Source organism: Capsicum annuum, unplaced genomic scaffold (genome assembly GCF_002878395.1).
Source record: "Capsicum annuum cultivar UCD-10X-F1 unplaced genomic scaffold, UCD10Xv1.1 ctg5038, whole genome shotgun sequence".
NCBI classification, from domain to species: domain Eukaryota; kingdom Viridiplantae; phylum Streptophyta; class Magnoliopsida; order Solanales; family Solanaceae; genus Capsicum; species Capsicum annuum.
In genome coordinates this window covers 2,094,196-2,116,876 of record NW_025858245.1, presented here as the reverse complement: position 1 = coordinate 2,116,876, position 22,681 = coordinate 2,094,196, and the positions used below count along the sequence as shown (strand labels likewise).

At 32.5% G+C, this 22,681-nt stretch overlaps 1 pseudogene; it reads right to left on the bottom strand.

The window, feature by feature from the left end:
* The window catches only part of LOC107854731, a 30,561-nt pseudogene extending 20,807 nt beyond the window's left edge, over nucleotides 1-9,754 (bottom strand).
* Between the last annotated feature and the right edge of the window lie 12,927 nt (nucleotides 9,755-22,681).

Here is a 22,681-nt window from a genome sequence, read left to right as displayed (position 1 = left end):
CCTCCTCACCTTTCCTCATGTCGTTGCCTCACCATCACTGGTGTAAACAACAACGTCCAACCAAGCTCCAAGCGCCGACCAGTCCCCGTTCAGCCACTGCCGCCGCATCGCCTAGTCCAATGAACCGGCCAACTGCCGGTGAGTCTCACTAGGAAATCCACTGCCACCACCTCTATTCCCTTTAAATTTTGTCTCCACCAGCTAGCCAGCCATAATTCAACCTCCCTCTCCTCTCACCCGTTACGTCCTTATCGGAGTTGATGATCAGTGGGGTTTTCGATGAACTTCACTGAGATTTATTCCCGATTTTATTTCTTAATACTTTCAATAGCATGTTTGTTTTCTTTGTTTGTGAATTATTTGATCAGATTCTTAGATTAAAAATACGTGGATTTTAACTTCGAGTTTTAATACTATTTCTTCAATTACATATTTATTTATGTCTCTGGGTTGATATATGTGAAAAGCCCCAATTTCTATGGACTTTGATTAAACCCTAAATTTTTACTAGCTGATGTTTCAGTGATTTTATAATTCTGGACGACCTTATTATTGGTTGTCAATATTTTGATGCGTAATTAATGATATTGAGTTGTTTTTGATTTCTAATACTATGATGAAAATGAGACTGATTCAATTATGGAATATTCTTATTTGATTAATCTTTTTTTATAATCATAGCCTCAACGGATCTTTCGTTTGCTTCTGTGATTCTTACTCCCTTATTTATGGTAGTGTTTTAATTTGTTTGTTTTTAATTATGAATAACTAATGGTACTGATTTGCCTCTATGATTATTCTTACTCTACTATTTATGGTAATTTTTTATCTATTTTATTCTAATTATGATCAATTAATGGTACTATTTAGGAAAAAGTATCTCATTTGTTCAACAATTGATCTCCTTGCCTGTCTTTTGAATGGTCTATTATGCCATTTCTCTCTTGTCATGAATGATTAGAATTTACTAAAGTGTGGTCACTTGAGAAGTGAATTAGTGAGTCGAAAATGTTTAAGTGTAGTTACTTGAAAGGTGAACTTATGTTTTGAATATAGTTAAGAGTGGTCACTAGACAAGTGAATAAGTGACTTGAAAATGTTTAAGTGTAGGCACTTGAAATGTGGACTTGTGTTTTGAATTTGGTTAAGTGTGGTCATTTGAGAAGAGAATTAGTGAGTCAAAAATGTTTTAAGTGTAGTTACTTGAAAGGTGGACTTGTGATTTGAATATAGTTAAGTGTGGTCTCTAGAGAAGTGAGTAGAAATTGTTTAAGTATAGGTACTTGAAATATGAACTTGTGTTTTAAATTTAGTTAAGTGTGGTCACTTGAGAAGTGAGTTAGTGATTTGAAAATATTTATGTGTAGGTACTTGAAATGTGGACTTGTCTTTTGAATTTAGTGTGGTTATTTTAGAAGTAAATTTGTGAGTCGAAAATGTTTTAAGTGTAGTTACTTGAAAGGTGAACTTGTGTTTTGAATATAGTTAAGTTTGGTCACTAGACAAGTGAATGAGTGACTTGAAAATGTTTAAGTGTAGGTACTTGAAATGTGGACTTGTGTTTTGAATTTAGTTAAGTGTGGTCATTTGAGAGTGAATTAGTGATTCAAAAATATTTTAAGTGTAGTTACTTGAAAGGTGGACTTGTGTTTTGAATATAGTTAAGTGTGGTCACTAGAGAAGTAAGTGAGTCAAAAATATTTAAGTGTAGGTACTTGAAATGTGGACTTGTGTTTTAAATTTAATTTAGTGTGATCACTTGAGAAGTGAGTTAGTGACTTGAAAATGTTTAAGTGTAGGCACTTGAAATGTGGACTTGTGTTTTGAATTTTGTTAAGTATGGTCACTTGAGAAATGAATAAGTGACTCGAAAATGTTTAAGTGTAGGTACTTGAAATATGGACTTGTGTTTTGAATTTTGTTAAGTGTGGTCACTTGAGAAGTGAATTAGTGAGTCGAAAATGTTTTAAGTGTAGTTACTTGAAAGGTGGACTTGTGTTTTGAATATAGTTAAGTGTGGTCACTTGAGAAGTGAGTTAGTGACTTGAAATATTTTAGTGTAGGTACTTGAAATGTGAACTTTCATTTTGAATTAAGTTTAGTTTGGTAACTTGTGAAGTGAATTAGTGATTTGAAAATGTTTAGGTGTAGGTTCTTGGAATGTGAACTTTTCGTTTTGAATTTAGTTTAGTTTGGTAACTTGTAAAGTGACTTAGTGACTTGAAAATGTTTAGGTGTAGTTACTTAAAATGTGAACTTTTCATTTTGAAGTTAGTTTAATTTGGGTAACTTGTGAAGTGAATTAGTGGCTTGAAATGTTTAAGTGCAGGTACTTGAAATGTGAACTTTTCATTTTGAATTTAGTTTAGTTTGGTAACTTGTGAAGTGAATTAGTGACTTGAGATGTTTAAGTGTAGTTACTTGAATTATGAATAAGTGACTTTTGTTTTGAATTTAGGTACTTGAAATGTGAACTTGTGTTTTGATTTTAGTAAAGTGTGGTTACTTGAGAAATGAATTAGTGACTTGAAATGTTTAAGTGTAGGTAATTGCAATGTGAACTTTTATTTTGAATAAAGTTTAGTTTGGTAACTCGTGAAGTGAATTAGTGACTTGAAAATGTTTAGGTGTAGGTACTTGAAATGTGAACTTTTTATTTTGAATTTAGTTTAGTTGGGTAACTTGTGAAGTGACTTAGGGGTCATTTGGTAGAGTGTATTAGAAAATTAATGCATGCATTAGTTTGATATACTTTTGCACCCTATGTATAACTAATTCTTGCATTAGTTATACACTCTATTGTGTATTAAGGTGTGTCTTACTAATACCTCAAAATCCAAGGTGTTAGCAATGTAATGGACTCAATATATGCATTAACATGATTAAAGACACTATTATGCCTCAAAAAAACATTACATCCTTTCTAACATATGTATGGAGGATATTTTCATAAGAATTTTTTTTTTAAGAAATTATTTAATTCATTTTATTTTTAATACATCAAACGAAACACTGCATAAGAAAAACACAAGCATAACTAATACGAGCATAGCTAACACAACCATTACTAACACATCATATTTTGTATAATTCTTATACACTCTACTAAACGACTCCTTAGTGATTTGAAATGTTTAAGTGTATTTACTTGATAAAATTGAAGGAAAGGTGTCTTTTAAGTCTTGAATGAAGGATTGGTGATATAGACCAACTTAAAGGGTCAAACATAATTATGAAACTTGATTAAGTTAATTGTGGACTTGATTAATATTTTTAGAACTTTCCAATCTTTTTAAAAATACAAATCAACTCAACCCACACCCTTCTTCAATCTAAATCAACCAGTCTCTCTCCTCTCTCTCTACAGCTTCTCTCAATTTTCTCCCAACTAACAGTTCTAGAAATTTCTCCTTTCAATCCTCGGCGACTTCAACCTCCGACGATAAATAGTTGGGCTTCAAGTTTCTTTTCGACTTCAATCATCAATCAACGTGACAGCCTTGCTCTCTGGCCAAAACAGCTTCGACTTCTTCATCATTCCTTTTGTTCTTTCACAGGTAAAAATTTATGGCATTTTTAGTTTTGAAAAAAATGAGGAACTTGAGCCAACTTCTCTTATAGTATTGGTTAGCAATTTCAATAGTTGTTGCTTTAGTTTGAAATGCGATTTGAATAAAACTCTAATTTTTGGTATTCCTTCTCTTCTCTTTTTGAAGTGAATCATGATTTTTTATTATTTTTTGCATTTTTTTGAAGTTTTATTTTCGTTTGTTTGTGTTTATACAAACAAAATAATGATTTGGGTTGATTTGTTCTGTTCTTGTTCTTGGTAAAAATGGTGATATTGCTATTTTCTGTTGAACAAAACCATTCTACTATTTTTTTATCCAACAGATTATTCATCTGGTGCAACATATAAACCATCTGATGCAATAGATTTTTCATATGATGTGACAGATCAATCATCTGATGCAACAGAAGAACCATTAGATTAAAATTCTGATGCAACAGATTAATCATCTAATGCAATAGAGAAATCATCGGATAGAAAATTTGATGCAATTTATCATATGATGCAATAGTTTAACTAGCTGATGCAATAGATTAACCATATTTTGCAACAGATTAACCATCTGATATAATAAATTTACTATCGGATGTAACAGAGGAACTATCGAATAAAAAATTTGATGTAATAGATTAACTATTTGGTGTAATGGAGGAACCATTAGATTAAAGATCTGATGCAACAGATGAACCTTCTGTTAGATAAAATCCTATCAACTCTTCCAACAGGACATGTCCAAGACTTGATTTTTCTAACTGATCATTCATCTGCCGCGATAAACGACCCTTCTATTGGAAAAAATCTAAATACTATTATCCGTTAATAATGTTCTAACAGATCACTCATGTGTTGCAATAGATGTGCGAACTGTTGCGTAGACCATTTATCTTTCTCAATAGATGAGTGATATATGTTGTAAGTTGCAACAGATTACTCAACCATTATTTCAGGTTAGTTAACTATTCTAACAGATCATTCATTTATTGCAACAGATATGTGATCTATTGCACAAACCATTTATCTTTCTCAACAGATGAGTGATTTTTTTTGTATTGGTGCAACAGATTACTCAGTCGTTGCTACAGATTATTTAACTGTTCTAATAGATCACTCATATATTGCAACAAATGTGTGATCTGCTGCACAGACCATTCATTTTACTCAACAAATTAGTGATATGTTTTGTATTGTTGTAATAGATTACTCATCCATTGTAATAGGTTATTTAACTATTCTAATATATTACTCATATATTGCAACAATGTGTGATCTGTTGCATAGACTTTTTATCTGTCTTAAAAGATGAGTGATACATTTTGTATTATTATAATAGGTTACTTATCCGTTGCAACAAGTTGGTTATATGCTGCAATAGATATACTACCTGGTGCAACAGATTAGTGATCTGTTGGAATTGTTATTTTACTGTTTTGCTTGTTAGATTTACTGTTATCCATTTTTAACGATAGATTAATCAACTATAATATATTTTTTTATATTATGTTAATTTTAGATAATATGGCTCCTAAAAGAACAGAAACCGAATCAAGTGCAAGTAAAGGAACAAGTGAAGCAACTAGGCTCCATCCATCACTCTATGAGCTTACTTTACAAGTGTTATCTCAATTAGGAGCAGAATATGATGAACACGGGGAGGAGAAATATTTCAAAAGAGATGATCCAAATGCTAATAGCCCTTTCACCGAAGAGTTGGTCAAAACCTTCAGTATTGATCATTATCCTATGAGAATGCAGTGCGATGGTGCCACAAATTTAATGGGTGATTTCGTGGTTAAGTCGGTCATGGGAAAATCTTTCGACGCCTTCAAAAAAATACTTTGAGAACAAAAATTGGATGCTTATTTCAGGGACAGCTGCTTTGGGAAATATCTTGATTTGTCGGAGAACAACAATGCTTGTTTTCAAGTGAAAATGGTATATGAACTTCTCAAGCGTAGGTTTATGTATGAAAACAAAGATAAGATGGATAAGGTATGGATAAATTACTGTGGCATGCCTATTTGTTTTGGTTTGAAGGAGTTTGCCATAGTTACTAGACTAAAATATTATCCTCCTTCTCAAGTTATACCTATTCTAACCCAAAAAAGCACCTCGCACATCCAAAAAAGGCAAGACAAGTCGTATGATCGTGATGATCTAGTGTCCATTGTTGGGCCAAGCTTCAAAAATAAAAATTTGATAGAAGCGTTAAAAGGTAAAGGACTTTCAAAGAAGCACAAGCAGTCATAATGCTTGGTTTGGTTTATACATAATATTCTTTAGGCAAGAGACGTTAACAACAATATAAGAATCAATTGAATAAAGCTCTTCAAGGATCTTTAGGCATTTAACAGCTATTCTAGGGGTTATGAAAGCTTCAAAATAACTGTCAAATATTTGTTGACTCTGTTAGCGCCAAACGCAGTCAACTTATATGGCTTTTTATGGGCTTTCATGGTAAATGTTTCTTTCTTTTATGATGATATTATCCATTTTTCTTACTCAATAATGATTTTGATTTATTGGCATTATTTTATAGGCTTAGGCATTTGAAGTCATTTCTTATTTGAGACAACAAGTGAACTACTAGAAAAAAGTTTTCTGTCCAAGAATCTTAAGATGGTTGTTTGCCAAAACTGATAAAAATTACAAAATTTATTGATCTCTTCAATCCCCCAAAAAATGCAGTAAGTATAATTGTAATTAAATTTTTATTTTAATTAATGATTTTTTTGAATGATCTAATCATCATTCTAATATATATAATATTTTATATTAGATTGTGCATCCGCCGCTAGTTCTGACCAAACGAGAGTTGAAGATGTCATTTTTTTCTTACTTTATGGTTTGTGCAAACTTTATCGGACCCTAAGGTCATTGACAGAATAAAAATGAAATTGTTTGAAGCAACAACCATTACAAGAAAAATAATTTTGGAGGGTGGGCTTATTGTTGTTGATGGTCTTAGTGGTGATGGAGCTATTGGTGCTAATGATACTCCTCTTACAGTATTTAAAACAAACCATTATGAGTATGATCATACTGGTTATACAGATTTTACCTCTCCCAATGAATGTTCTGCATGCAAATGTCAAGATTGAAGGGCTAAACATGATGTAGTGATTAATGCTATTAATGCATTAACTGCTTCTGTAAAGGAATTAAAGTCTAAAAAGGGTGTCATTCCATCAAAAAAGATTTTATATACATCCACTCCATTAGAGATTAAGGCTAAGAGGAGAAGGAGAGTGATTTCTAATGCATTATCAAGCATCCAAAAAAGCGAAATTGCAACTCCTCTGTCCTTGTGTTGCACTGAGCAATGTACAATGTCCAAAAGAAAGCAGCATTAGCTGAAGAAGGTGAATATATGTCTTTTCTAACTAACAAACAGACATATATTTTTTTCAACGGATGACACATCTGCTAAAAAATTATCAAATATATATATACATATATATATATATATCTGTTGCAATAGTTGACTAACTTCTGGCACCAGGTAATGTATCTGTTGCAACATATATTTCATCTAATTTAGAAAATCAAATAGCTCTTTGTACCTGTTTTATTTGTACCAACAAATGACCTATCTGCTGTAATAGATGAGTCATATGTTGCAACAGATTGTTTATCCGTTGGAATTTATCATACAGGTCTTCCTCATGTAGAAATTTGTCCCAACAGTTGATTCATTGTTGTAACAAAAATATAATTTGTTTGGGACAATTTAAAATAGGAGAATGATCTATTTGATTTGCTAAATCGGATGAGTTATCCTTTTTTATTTTGTTGTATCTCCGTGATTAGCATTGACCAATTCTGTCTTTCTAGGCGGATGTAAAAGCTACTGCTAAATAGCATTGATAATATGCTACTCTTTTTATGGAAATATGGAGAACAAAAAATGGCAAAACCTTACGTAAGCAACAATAAAGATCCACGACAACCAACCCAGAATTCCATAGCACCGGATGAAGAACAACTTGTCAATATTAAGTAGATCTTTATAGCTTGAGTTTGTCAAAGTAATAACCTGACCCCTCCTTAGGAATCATTGGCATCAATACTTAAATTGTTGATGTATTTGTTGAGATCTGTACTCATAACAATTTTTTTATATTTCATTTATTCGTTGATTTATTTTATCTAATTTCTAACGGCTTCGATTTATTTTATTTTGTCTATGAATTTTGTTTTCTCCTTAGATTTGAACTTATTAATTGAAATAGAATTCTAGATCCAAATATTGCAACAGATCATATATCTGTTGCAATCGACGACACATCTGTTGGAAAATATCAAACAAATTTAGACATATGCTGTATTGGGTAGTTAATCTATTGGAATTTATCAAATAGGTCTTTCCACTGTTGCAACAGATAAACTTAGATAGAAACATCGACATGATGCAATAGATGACCAACCTATCACAACAGATAAACTATATGTCAGAATAGATAGAATATCTATAACAACGGATGAAGAATTTGTTGCATTATAAAAATATAGATTTCATTAGACATAAATAATTGCCACTACATGTAAAAAAGAAAAAGTGAATTGAAATAAAAAAGGTGAAACCCATCAATAGTGTTCAGTTCAAAACACCTAAAATAAAATAGGCATCAAGTAGATAGTGTTCATTTTAAATACGTAAAATAAAATATGCATCAAATGAGTTAGTTTGGCACTTTTTGCCCTGTTGGCTACTTACGTGTAATTCACACAGTCAAGGCTTGTTAAACTCCCATTTTTGCTGACTTGGCGTCTGATTTGGCCCCCAACGATCACTTTTTTCTCCATTGTCTTAGATATTCATCTTCTTCCTAAAATTTAACTCTAAATTCCCAAATCTTCTTCTTCATCATCATCTTTTTTTATCTATCCAAATTCTTCAAATTATTTGCATTTGGTCTTTTTTTTCTTTATCTTTTCTTTTTTCATTTTTTCCAACCGAGCTTGACAATATCGAGCGCATCTTCCCCTGGCTTTTGTGATAAAGATTTTTGATGTTGTAAGTGTGGTCATGAAGCTCTATTGAAGACTTCTTGGACTCAACAAAATTCAGGTCGTAGATTTTTTACTTATAAGATTTCATAGGTATATTTTTTATTTAATTAGTTGATTAATTATTGACCTGTAATTATTTTGTAATTGTGTTCTTATTTTATAAAAATTGGGTGGATGGGATTACTTTGATTGGTATGAAGAATGACACCCTTCATAAGTAAATCTAAAGAGAAACAAAATCGAGCAAGAAGATGCTACATTGTTGTCATTATTGCTACTGGTTTGGTGTTGTTAGACACATGGATATTCAAGTCTAATTGCTGAAATATTCATGGTGGTGTATTTACTACTGATTTGGTGTTGTCGAGCAAATGGATATTCAAGAGTAATTGTTGAAAAATGTCAAACAGATTTAGGCATATATTGTAAAATTTAGGTCATCTGTTGGAAATTATCAAATAGGTTTTATCACTGTTGCAATAGATTAGATAGAAATAACATTAGCATAATACAACAGATGACCAACCTATTGCAACAAATAAAATATCTACCAAAACTGATATAATATATTTTACAACAGATTGACAATCTATTGCATTATAAAAAGCTCAACTTTCATTAGAATAAATTATTGCCACTACATGTACATGTAATTTAAAGTAAAGTGAAGTGTGACTTGAAATAAAAAATTGTTCGCAGGCTCTTCTATATACATGGGCTCCAAGCGTCCAGTTAGTACCCCATAAGCCTAGAATTCTTGCAGGTTTTCCACAGCGTTGTCGCATAGAAAGGTTATTGGCTCAGCCATTTTTGTGTCGGTCAGCAAACATTCAATATGTGTAAGAGCGTACGAGCCGCACGCGAAACCGATATCATATTTTGAAAAGTTCATACCCTTGTTTCAAACTTCAAAATACCATGATTTGTTCATCAACACTTATTTTGGAAAATGATTCATCAGTTTACTCTCCCTCAATAGGATGAGGAACAGCTCCATCAGTGGCTACACAAGGAAAAAAAATGTACCTCGGCGATGGCAAGTACGTTGCAATCATATACTTTGATCTTTCCCTCCTCGGGTAGCATCTCAATAGCTCGATAATGTATTCTATCCATGTTAATGGCTGCAAAAATCATCTTTGTCTCGGTCCATCTCTTGCCGCCTTGATCCATCTCTTGCCGTATGGATTTAGCCTCTCTCCTCGAACATATTTAATCATTTCTTCTTCATCCCAGTCCAACATAGAAACTAAGAAATCAAATCTCGCGCCACAGGCTGACACATCATTATTGATTTGATCATACTTATCCTTGATCTTCTTGCATAAGTTGAGGTCCATTATCCTATCGGCAGCGTCATAAGCTTTTGGCTACGTTAATTGCCTTTTTCTCAGAGGAAGAGAATTTTGTCAACATGCTGTTATATAAGAAGTCAATTTTAAAATAGATTAGTAATTGTAAAGATGCAGTCCATCTATTTCATAGGGTTCTCTAAAATAACAATCCAACACAAGTTATGCAATAGATGGATAATAAGTTTCAACAGAACCACTATCAGTTACACCAGAATACCCAGTTGTTGCAACAGATTTCACATCTGTTGCATAGCTTCTTCTTTATGGGGTAGATTATAAGGATAGGTTAGGAAAAGTAAACTTGCCTTTTCCTCATACCGCATATGTATATCTGTCATAATCAGGAAGTTTTGGGGGGGAAAGGGAGGCCTGGGGTAATCTGGTATGCCTAGCTTGGCATTCTTGGCCTATCGCAGATCCCTCTTATATTTGGTGCCAAGTTCCATGTATATGTATACCTTCTTGAATGTCCCCTAAACTTTAACAACTTTTGGAGAGGGAGAAGTTGTAATTTTTTATTTTCGATTGGAGAGTACGTCGCTAATTGCTCTTTTCTTCCTCCTAACCGTCGTTATAGGAGTGTATGGATCCCTCACCTTCTTGGATGGTATGAAACCCCTCTTGGATTTGAATTCCTTGACAGATTTAGATATAGCCTCTACTTTTTCAATGAGTTTATCCTGGATATCCTTGCAATCTTCGCATTCGCAACGAGAACACAAGAGTAAAAAGAGGTGAGAGAGAAGAGTGAAAATGGGTGTTTTCAAACATATTTATTTTTTCTTGAGCATCAACATGCTCATCATCATAAGTGGTAGCATCATCATTATGCCTTCCACCAATACCAACAACTCCACCAGAAGAAGCACCTGAATCTGCCTTAGTAGGTTGGTCATGAAGAGCCTCAACATTAGGTTGACCTTGCCTAACTGCTCTTCTTATGGATGTTGCTCTAGCCAATTCCTTCTTTCTTAACTCCATCATGGGGTCTACTATAGTATCAACATGACCTAGAGTAATATAAGAAGTCATCACCAACTCCCTCTTTGTAGGCACGATCTGTGGATGCACAACCTATTAAAAAAGATAGATACATTTAAATCATATAATATAATAATTTTCACAGTTGGGTTATACACAGTCAACTTCTGCAATAGATTAACAATATGTTGCATCAGATTACCCATTATTTCATAGTTTGCAGTAGATAGTTAAAATCCATTTGAGTCGATTCAGAGAACCAGAGCAATACATGGATAATCTAATGCAAAATATCAATCATTTGTTGCAATAGATTACCAATCTGTTACACCAATTCAATAAGATGGGTAATCTGTTGGGTTATATGTTATGCAATAGATGATCTATATGTCACAACAGATTAACAATATGTTATATCAGATTATACATCTGTTGCATAATTTACAGTAGATGGTTAATCTATTAGAAGTTAGGTTCAGAGAACCAAAGAAACAAATAAGTAATCTGATGCAAGATATCAATTGTCTGTCATAATAGATTATTCATTTGTTGCACGTGTTGGCACAGGACGGGTAATCTGTGGCAAAAGATGTCCCATCTAGTGCATCAGATTTAACATCTGTTGCACCAGATATAACATCTATTTGATATCTTTATTGAGTAAAATTATTTTACTTAAAGAAGATGTACTGCATCATTCGGAGGGTTAAAAAGATTAGCCTTCTTAATTTTGGTGTTGTTCTTTCCAGCCAACCACCTAAACATCCTTAGATGAGAACTCTCATCTGGGTAATCCATTACCTGCTTTTGGAGGGGAGGAATGGTTTCAAATGCCCAAGCCTAAAAATTATAAACAGGAAGCAAGCAAAAAAAGTCATGATAACTATATTCAATATAAATTAATGGATGAGTAAAAATATTGATTAATTTTACCATAAAAGCCCAAGGAAAGCCATATAATGTTGTTGTCCCTGAGGATAGCTTTGTCAGTAAATATTGGAAAGTCAAGTAGAAGCTGTCATATCACCGAGAATAATTGTTGAATTTATCAAAATCCTCAGCACGCGCCAACAAATTATCTTCTGTGACCTTGTTGACGTCTCTTGCCAATATAACTGAATTGGCAAACCAAACTAAGAAGAATTTCTCCCTTTACTACTTTGGTATGGTTTTATCCATGAGATCTATCAACAAATTTGATGCTTTGTAGCCACGTCGAGTAATGTCAAACAACTCATCTATTTTTTCCTTGCGTTTTTTTGCCTTGGATCTTTTGCGGGGTGCTCCGTTGGTGATAGGTAGTTCTATTAGATGATGGCATCTCAAGCCCATCACTATGGAAAACTCTTACAAGCAAAAATAAACCAGCATGCCATAGTAGTTGATCTAGATTTCATCCATCTTTCTGCCCCCCTCCTTCGAATCTTTATCATCCCCCACGTTCTTGATCCTGCGCTTGAGAAGACCATATACCATCTTCATATGGAAATGGGCAGGGGGGTTCTCAGGAAGCTCAAGTAAGCATCCAAAGTAGCTCTTCTTAAAAAGTTTGTCTATGTTTTCATTCTTCATAATTTTCTTAAAATATATAAAATTTCTCCCCATCTGACATTTAAGTACAAGTTCACCAGTTAGTTCTTCTTATGCTTTTGGGTCATTTATCAGCATCGCAACTTGAAACCTGTTAATACTAAAAGTTTTGACAGGATCATGCTAGGATGTTGATATTAATTCATGTCCCATTGGTTATCCATTATCATCATGTTGATGATCATCCTCTTTCTCTTTCTTACTCTCTAATTCCTCCACTTTCTCACTTTTTTTTCTTCATCACCATCTACAGACCTTTGTCTACCTCCATCAATGTTATTTTCATGTCTCTTCTCAGCTTCACTTTTCCCTGACTGAGATTGTTCAGAAAGCTCCTCTGAATCCCTCTGTACTGCAGCCTTTTTTTAGGTGGTCAGACGTTGATCCACTTTCACTTTCTTTTTTTTTGGGGAGACATGTTTTATCTACAAATAACAGAAAAACAAAAATTACATTATAATTGATGTATGCATAAATTTTAAAAAATACATTACAAACACCACCAATACCGAAATACCAACAGCCACCACCACCACCACAACACCACCAACCAATGCTACAAATACCACGAATACTGATACCACCGATAGCCACCACAAACACTACCAACTAATGCCACCACAAACACTACCAACCAATACCACCAACAGCCAACACTAGTGCCACCACCACCACTAACACCACAAACACCATCGAATAATACCACGACAGTCAACGAACCACTGCGATAAAACCTAGGGTTTTCTCAAGTTCTTTCCCCAATTTTACCATCAAAACTCAAAATTGTAAACCTATTCTCCAAGATAATACAACTAAAAGTTTTCTTTCTCATCATTAACTTAAAAGCCCTTATTTTTTAGAAAAAAATAAAAAATAAAAAACTTTTATCGAACTCTGTTACCTACGAAGATAGAGAAATGACTGATACAAGTAAGAATAAAGTCAAAAATAACATCTATGTGGTCGAAAATGAGAAGAAAATCGATATGTTGTGAAGGATAGAGAAATTTATTGAGTAGTTGTTGTTTGTACTGTATAATTGACTAAGAAAGAGAAAAGAGTGAGAACTCGAGATTTGAAATGATGAAATATTTTTCTCGCAAATGGATGATTTGTATGGGTTGATTTGTATTTTGAAAAAGAATAACAAGTTTTAAAAATGTTAATTTGGTCCTAATTGATCTTAATTATTTTTTAAAATTATAAAAGATATGCATAATTTTTAATCCTCTCATCATGCAATTGCCAAAAGACTCAATTGAAGTTGTAGTTGACCATACGAACTCACACCTGGTCCTAGATTAATCAATTTAGGTATTAGACTCTAATATATGAACTCAATTAAAATTGTATAAAATAAATGTTCAACCTATAGTATCAGATTACGCATCCGTTGTAAATTATCAATTGGATCAAGTCATTTGTTGCAACAGATTAAGCATCTATTGCAAATAATCAAGCAGATTAAGTCATCTGTTGAGACAAATTACCCATCTGTTGTAAATTATCAAATGGATTGTCATATATCGCAACAGATTATCCATCTGTTGTAAATAATCAAATAGTCACTGCCATCTATTATAGTTGACCCTATGAGAACTCGCCCCTAGTTTTAGATTAATCAATTAAGATATTAGTTAAACATATGAGGTAGTAAGAATTGTTTCAGCTCAGAGTGATTGATCGATGACTCTGGTCGAGAGCAAAGCAATACCGTCTCATCATACAATTACAAAAGAACTCAATTAAAGTTATAGTTGACCCTATGAGAACTCACCCCTGGTCCTAAATTAATCAATTAAGGTATTAGTCTAACATATAAAATCAATTGAAGTTGTATAAAAACAAATGTTCAACATATTGCAACAGAATAACCATCTGATGTAAATTATCAAATAGATTAAGCTATTTGTTACAACAGATTAAGTATCTATTATAAATAATCAAATAGATTAAATCATCTATTATGATAGATTACCCATCTGTTGTAAATTATCAAATGAATTAAGTTATATGTCACAACAAATTACCCATCTGTTGTAAATTATCAAATAGGCGCTGCCATCTGTTGTAGTTGACCCTATAAGAACTCACCCATGGTCCTAGATTAATCAATTAAGGTATTAGTTGGACATATAAGGTAGTAAGAATCGGTTCAGCTCAAAGTGATCAATTTACGACTCTGGTCAGGAGAAACGCAATACCATCTCATCATGCAATTTCTAAAAGATGCAATTGAAGTTGTAGTTGACTCTATGAGAACTCACCCCTGGTCCTAGATTAATCAATTAAGGTATTAGTTTGACATATGAGGTAGTAAGAATCGGTTCAGCTCAGAGTGATCGATCGACGACTCTGGTCGGGAGAAATGCAATACCATTTCATCATGCAATTGCCAAAAGACTCAATTGAAGTTATAGTTGACCCTATGAGAACTCACTCCTGGTACTAGATTAATCAATTAAGGTATTAGTCTAACATATGAACTCAATTGAAATTGTATAAAAATAAATATTCAACCTATTGCAATAGATTAATCATCTGTTATAAATTATCAAATAGATTAAGTCATTTGTTGCAACAGATTAAGCATCTGTGTAAATTATTAAATAGATTAAGTCATCTATTGTGACAAATTACCCATCTGTTGTAAATTATCAAATGGATTATCATATATCGTAACAGATTACCCATCTGTTGTAAATTATCAAATAGGCGCTGTCATATATTGTAGTTAACCCTATGAGAACTCATGCCTGGTCCTAGATTAATCAATTAGGGTATTAGTTGAACATATGAGGTAGTAAGAAGCAGTTCAGCTCAGAGTGATCGATCGGTGGCTCTGGATAGGAAGAACGCAATACCATCTCATCATTCAATTGCCAAAAGACTCAATAGAAGTTGTAGTTGACCTTATGAGAACTCACCCCTGGTCCTAGATTAATCAATTAAGGTATTAGTCTAACGTATGAAATAAACTAAAATTGTATAAAAATAAATGTTCAATCTGTTGCAACAGATGTCTTTTCTATAGTATTTAATCAAACAGAGTAAGTCATCTGTTGCAATATATTACGCATCTATTGTAAATTATCAAACAGGTAATGTATCTATTATGACAGATGACCGAGATTTGAAAATTTTCAAACATAAATTGTCATCTGTTGCACGTAGATATTTTAAGACCCTTTTTTTAAACCAATTTAGGTATTTTCTGACCGAGATAAAAAAGTTAAAATACTAAGACGGTAAAAGTATTACTTGGATAACTCAAAAATATCCTGAGTGAGTAGTATTATCTAGTGTTTTTAATGTCACCATCTCCTCGTGCCCCTCAAAATTTATTTAATGAATATTTAAAACTCATATCTAAAAGAATACTCTCTCCTTCAGCCATAAAGTAAGACTCAACTCATCTATCACTCTTTTTTATTCTTAATTCTCTTTCTTTCCTTTTTTCCTCTCTTTTCTTTCTTCTTTCGGATGAGGATCCTTGCGAATCTCAACCGATCAATATTTTTTCTCGACAGAACTGGATGTTCTGATCCCTTTGCTTTTTTCACATTGCAGGTATGGTTCATTATTGCTCTTTCCATCTTGTTTTTTTCTTTGAATGTCATTTAAATTAGATATTTACATCTGTTGGTATTAATGATTTACCCATTACCAATTTTTTATTTATTGAGAAAATTAAAAAAAAGGTGACTTTTAAGTCTTGAATGAATGAACTGTTGTTTTTATTAAAATATGTAAAAAAAAGTCATTTGTTGGGAGAACTTAATAAGCCTTGTTGTCAGTATATTTTGATGAATCAGCTGTTGGAATAGACGGAGTAACTGTTTGAAAAAATCAAACTAGTATCAAGGATGGTTTGATTTATTCCAACAGATGAACCATCCATTGCAACGTGTCATCCATCTATTGCAATAATGCCTCATCGATTGAACAGATGGATAATCTGTTATATCATATTGGTCATCTGTTGATTCACTCAATTTTGTGTTACCCTTTTGTATAGACGGAACAACTGTTTGAAGAAATTAAACCAGTAGCAAGGCTAGTTTGATTTATTCCAACAGATGAACCATCTATTGTAATATGTCATCCATCTATTACAACAGATGCCTCATCGATTGAACAGATGGGTAATCTGTAGCATCAAATTGGTCATCTGTTGATTCACTCAATTTTGTGTTACCCTTTTGTAATGTTCTTTTTGTTCTTCTCTTGTTTGACATAAAATGTATTTCTCTTATTTGTAGATAAAAGGAAGTGAAACTAGATCCACTTTTGTCCAACCAGTATTAAAGGCTAGAGTAAAGATAGGTTTGAAGGAATAAGCTGTTTGTAGATAGAACCACTTCATAAGTGGGAGGTATGATTACTGATCAACCTATCATGAAAATACACATCCAGTACAATAATTTTGTAGATATTTTTTGTTTACCTATTGTAAGATTGTTAAGTTCGAACTAGTAAGGCTGAGGGACCAAGTAGGTAGTGTCGATACCCTGTTATAATTTAATGACCTTTTATGCTCATGTTTTTGTGTCAAGTTTGGGGAAGGGTTCAAGTTTTTGGAGACAGTGTAAATATCCAATAGAGATTAGACCAGTTTTAATGGCTCAATGAACTTCTTGAAAGGCCTCTGAAGCCTCGTACTGTAGCAAACAATAATGGAACCAATAGAAATTCCCCTAATCTAAATTTATATAGATGGGTTACTGGAGGAGACTATTATATAGCAGTAGGTGCTTGGGAGAATACTTGTGTGGGAAGGAGGAGGTTGAGAAGGCCATATATTATCTCAGATCATGTTTAAGAGGAAACACAGGGTAGGAACAAAAGTGTAACGAAATTGGCTGATGAAATTGACATGAAAAATAAAATATTGGATAAGCTACGAATATGAAAGTGTATCCAAAAATGAAAATCCACTAGTCGTTAAAGAAAAAGAAGAATGGTCAAGAGGACTGGAGCTGGTCACTTTGCTAGAGATTGGAATTAGAGAGCGTGGCCTCAATGAAGACCCACAAAATGCAGGACCAGAACTCTAAGAAAGTAGCTTCGCGAGCATGGAAGGTGGTAAGATTGCTGGTCAGAATTGAAACCTGAACTAACTACTCCTGAATTAAAAATATGAGATCAAGCCAGGGTGGCAATTTCTTAAGTTAAACTTGCATCTCGTGCCTCCTATTTATGGCTCTAGTCAGGTCAAAGGCAATGGAAACAACAAGACATGGGATTTCTACCCAACTTCAAACCTTTTTGTTTATACTGTCATCGACCTGATCATAGCCACAAACTGAAGGAATGGCATGCAAGTTAGACTTCAAAAATTGACACCTTGGCTTCCCTTATTTTTAATTCAGGAGTTGTTGATTCAGGTTTCAATTCTGATTGACTATCGTACCAATTTCCTGTGCTCGTGAAGCTTCTTCCTTAGAGTTTTGGTCCTGCACTTTGTGAGAGTCTTCATTGAGGCCATGCTCGCTAGTTGCATTCTAGAGAAAAATTTCCAACTCCAGTCTTGTTGACCATTCTTCTTTTTCTTCAACAACTGACGGATTTTTATAATTGGATACACTTCCACATTTGAAGCTCATCCAGTCTTTTTGTTCTCATGTCAATTTTATCGGCCAGATTTAGTAGAAGTTCCTTACTTGCTTCCTTGTGTTTCCTCTTAAACAAGTTCTGAGATGATATATGGCCTTCTTCACCTCCCCCTTTCTGCATAGGTATTCTCCCAAGTACCTTCTACTGTATAAAAGTCTCCTCCAGCAATCAATCCATATAAATTTGGACCAGGGGAATTTCTATTGGTTCCATCGTTGTTTGCTGTAGTGGGAAGCTTTGGAGGCCTTTCAAGAAGTCCATTACACCATTAAAATTGATCCAATCACTATTGGATATTTACACTACCACCAAAAACTTGAACCCTTCCCCAAACTTGACATAAAAACATGAGCATAGACAGTCATTAAATTATAATAGGGTATCGACACCACCGTCTTGGAACCCTTCGACCTTATTAGTTCGCACCTACCAAACTAAACTACACAATACAGGATCTTGTTTGAAGGATCAGTGTCTGATTTGTAAAAAACTGCATTCACAAAATCATTGCACTTTATGTGTGTCTGTCACAGTAGCCTAATCAATAATACATAACTCCCACACATGAAAGTGGATCCATTACACGTACCTTATTCTTCCTACCTCATCAACACATGTCAGGCATTGTTGTTTATTCTTCTGCACACATGTGATGACTATTAAAAAATAGGTGTGAAAAGTCGTAACTTTTTATCTTAACACATTTAAAATAGATGACAAATCAAAATCTCCATCTGTTGCAACTGATGAATTAGTTGTTGGAAGAAATCAAAATATCTCCTCCAACATATGGTCTATCTGTTGCAACAGATAATCCATATATTGCAATAGATGGTAAATCTGTTGTGACAGACCAGGCATGATTTATTCATCTGCACGCATGTGATGACTATTAAAAAGAAGGTGAAGATTCGTGACTTTTTATCAAATATATTCAAAACAGCTGATGAAGCGAATTCTCCATCTGCTACAACTGATGAATCGGCTGTTAGAAAAAATCAAAACATCTCCTCCAACATATGGTCCATCTGTCGCAATAGATAATCTATATGTTACAACAGATTATATATGTGGATAATCTATATGTTACAACAGTCCTGTTCTCTCAAGAATCCAACAACTTGCTCCTATAACACCTATTTCTGTTGAAGAATTATATATGGCCTTGCAAGGTATTGATGATGTTAAAGCTCCGAAGTCTGATGGATCAAACTCTTTCTTTCTTAAAAAAACTTGGCTTGTAATTGGTGAACATGTTACTGTTGCTATATTGGAGTTCTTTGACATTGGTGGGATAAATAATTTCATTAATTGTGCTACTATAACTTTAATATCCAAAGTGAAACGTCCATCTCAGAGCAAATATTTCAGACCCATCGTCTGCTGTACCACTCTATAGAAGATTTCCAGAATTCTAACTAAATGGTTGCAGGGATTCATGGATTTTCTCATTGATGGAAATCAGATTGCATTTGTACCTAGGAGAATGAACACAAATAATATTAAATTTAGTTGCGAATTGGTGAAAGATTATGGTAGAAAGAGCACCTCTCCTAGATGTATGATGAAGGTGGACATGCAGAAAACATATGATTCCGTAGAATGACCATTCCTTTAGTAGGTATTACGTCCTTTAAACTTTTCCACAAAGTTTATTATCTGAACTGTGGCATGTATTGAGACTTTGACTTACTCGGGGCTTTGGACTCTAGGTGACAAAAGAGTTTTAAAATGAAGTGTGGGTGACACAATTCTTAATAATTGAGTGGAGATGACAATTACTTTATTAAGGATTAAGAAAGTAAGAAAAAACTTTTAAAATAACCCACAAGTTTTTTAACTTACACTTTGATTCAATGTAAAACCTAATACAACTAAAAATTGAGGAAAAAAAGGCACGTTTCTCTCTTCTCATTTATTAGAGTTTTCTGTCTCGTTGTGATTTTTGTTGTTCATTGTTGTTGTTGCTTTATTTGTAATCTTCTTCTTCATTATCATCAACTTGTTCTTCATTATCATCTCTTCTTGTTCATCATCATCATCTTCTTGTTGTTGAATATTGTTGTTATCGCTACTATTGCTACTTGGTCAAATTTTTTTAGGTCAAATTTTATTCGTATATCACTTGGGAATTACTTATAGGTGATTTTAGTAAGTAAAATTATAATTTTTAGTTTAATTTCTCATCTGGGTGTATTTGCTACTGCTGTTTTTTCAAAAGTAGATAAAACATGTAACGTGAATCCAACAGATGAGTAATCTGTTGCACAGATATGTAATCTTTTACAACATATTAACTAATCTGTTGCAACATATTAACTAATCTGTTGCAATATGTTGACTAATCTGTTGCAATAGATGAGTAATCTGTTGCAACATATATGACTAATCTATTGCAACAGATAACTCATCTGTTGGATTTGTATTATAGTGTTGTAACATGAATCCAACATATGGGTCATCTGTTGTAACAGATTAGTCATATGTTGCAACAGATTACTCACTTGTTGCAATAAATGACTCATTTATTGGATTCATGTTGCAGGTTCTATCCATTGTAGCAGTAGCAAATATACCAAATAAAAAATTCAACAAAAATCATAATTATACTTAGAAAATCACCTATGAAGTAATGTCCAAGTGATATACGAACAAAATTTGACTTAAAAAAATTCTAAAAATTTCAACAAGGGCACAACGAATAAGTGAAACACATGAAAAATTTCATAAAACAGGTAAAGAAGACAAAAATAATGTATCATATATCAAATGCAAAATGATCGAGGGGACAAACGTTTGAGTTCTCCTAAAAATATTTAAGTTCCCTAGTATTCTAATTGCTTTCTAATGGATAACCAATCTATTATAACAAATTTTCTATTTGTTTGATAATTTTCAACAGATGAATCATCTGTTGCAACATGTTAGTCATCTGTTGATTCAAATTAAGCAATTTTAGTAATAACTAAATTGATTTAGCTAAAATAAAAGACAAGTCTTTAAGACAATGGGACAAAAATTTGAGTTCTCCTAAAAATGTTTGAGTTCTCTAGTATTTTAATTATTTTTGAACAGATCACCTATTTGTTGCAACAAGTTAGTCATCTGTTGCAATAAATGCTTATAACAGGTTAGTCATTTGTTGATTCAAATTAAGCAATTATTAATAATAATTAAATTGATTTAACTAAAATTGAAGACAAAACCTTAAACAAGGGGAAAAACGCTTGAGTTCTCCTAAAAAATATTTGAGCTTTAGTATTTTAAATTACTTTTCAACACATATTTTGTCTATTTAATAATTTCCAACATATGAGTCATATGTTGCAACAACTTAGTCATCTGTTGCAACAGATGTCTATATCTGTTTGATAATTTCCAATAGATGAATTAGTTGTTGCAACAAGTGAGTCATTTGTTGCAATAGATGTCTATATCTGTTTAGTCATTTTCAACAGATGTTTTTATTTGTTTGGTCATTTCCAACAGATTACTCATCTGTTTAATATGTTAGTCATCTATTGATTCACATTAAGTAATTATTAGTAATAACTAAATGGATTACTAAAATAAAATATGAATTAATAAGTTTAATTATAGTTTCAATTAATCTCATGGTAATTACACGATCAATTAAGTATGTTCGTCCTGAGTAGAGTGATCAATTGACCAATTTTATTTGAAATGATTCAAACTAAGTCATCATTAGAAATAACTATATTGATTTAACTAAAACTAAAGATGAATTAGTAAGTTCAATTACGATTTCTATTAATTTCGTAGTAATTACATGATCAATTAAGTGTTTCGTACTGAGTAGAATGATTAATTGACAAATTTTATGTGAAATAATTCAAATTAAACCATTATTAGAAATAACTACATTGATTTAACTAAAATTAAAGATGAATTAGTATGATTAGTAAGGTCAATTACGATTTCAATTAATCTCAGTAATTAAATGATCAATTAAGTGTTTCATCCTTAGTAGAATAATTAATTGACCAATTTTATTTTAAATGATTCAAATCAAGCCATTATTAGTAATAACTATGTTGATTTAACTAAAATTAAACATGAATTAATGAGTTCACTTACAATTTCAATTAATCTCATCGTAATTACATGATTAACTTAGTGTATTCGTCCCGAGTAGAGTGATCAATCGATCAATTTTATTTGAAATAATTCAAATTAAGATATTATTAGTAATAATTAAATTTATTTAACTAAAATTAAAGATAAACTTACAATTTAAATTAATCTCATAGTAATTAAATTATCAACTAAGTGTATTCGTCATGATTAGAGTGATCAATATTGACCAATTTTATTTGAAATGAATCAAATTAAGTCATTATTCGTAATAACTAAATTGATATAACTAAAATTAAAGATGAATTGATAAGTTCACTTACAATTTCAATTAATCTCATAGTAATTACATGATCAACTATGTGTATTCGTCTTGAGGAGAGTGATCAATCGACCAATTTTATTTCAAATGATTCAAATTAAGTCATTATCAGTAATAAATAAATTGATTTTGACTAAATTA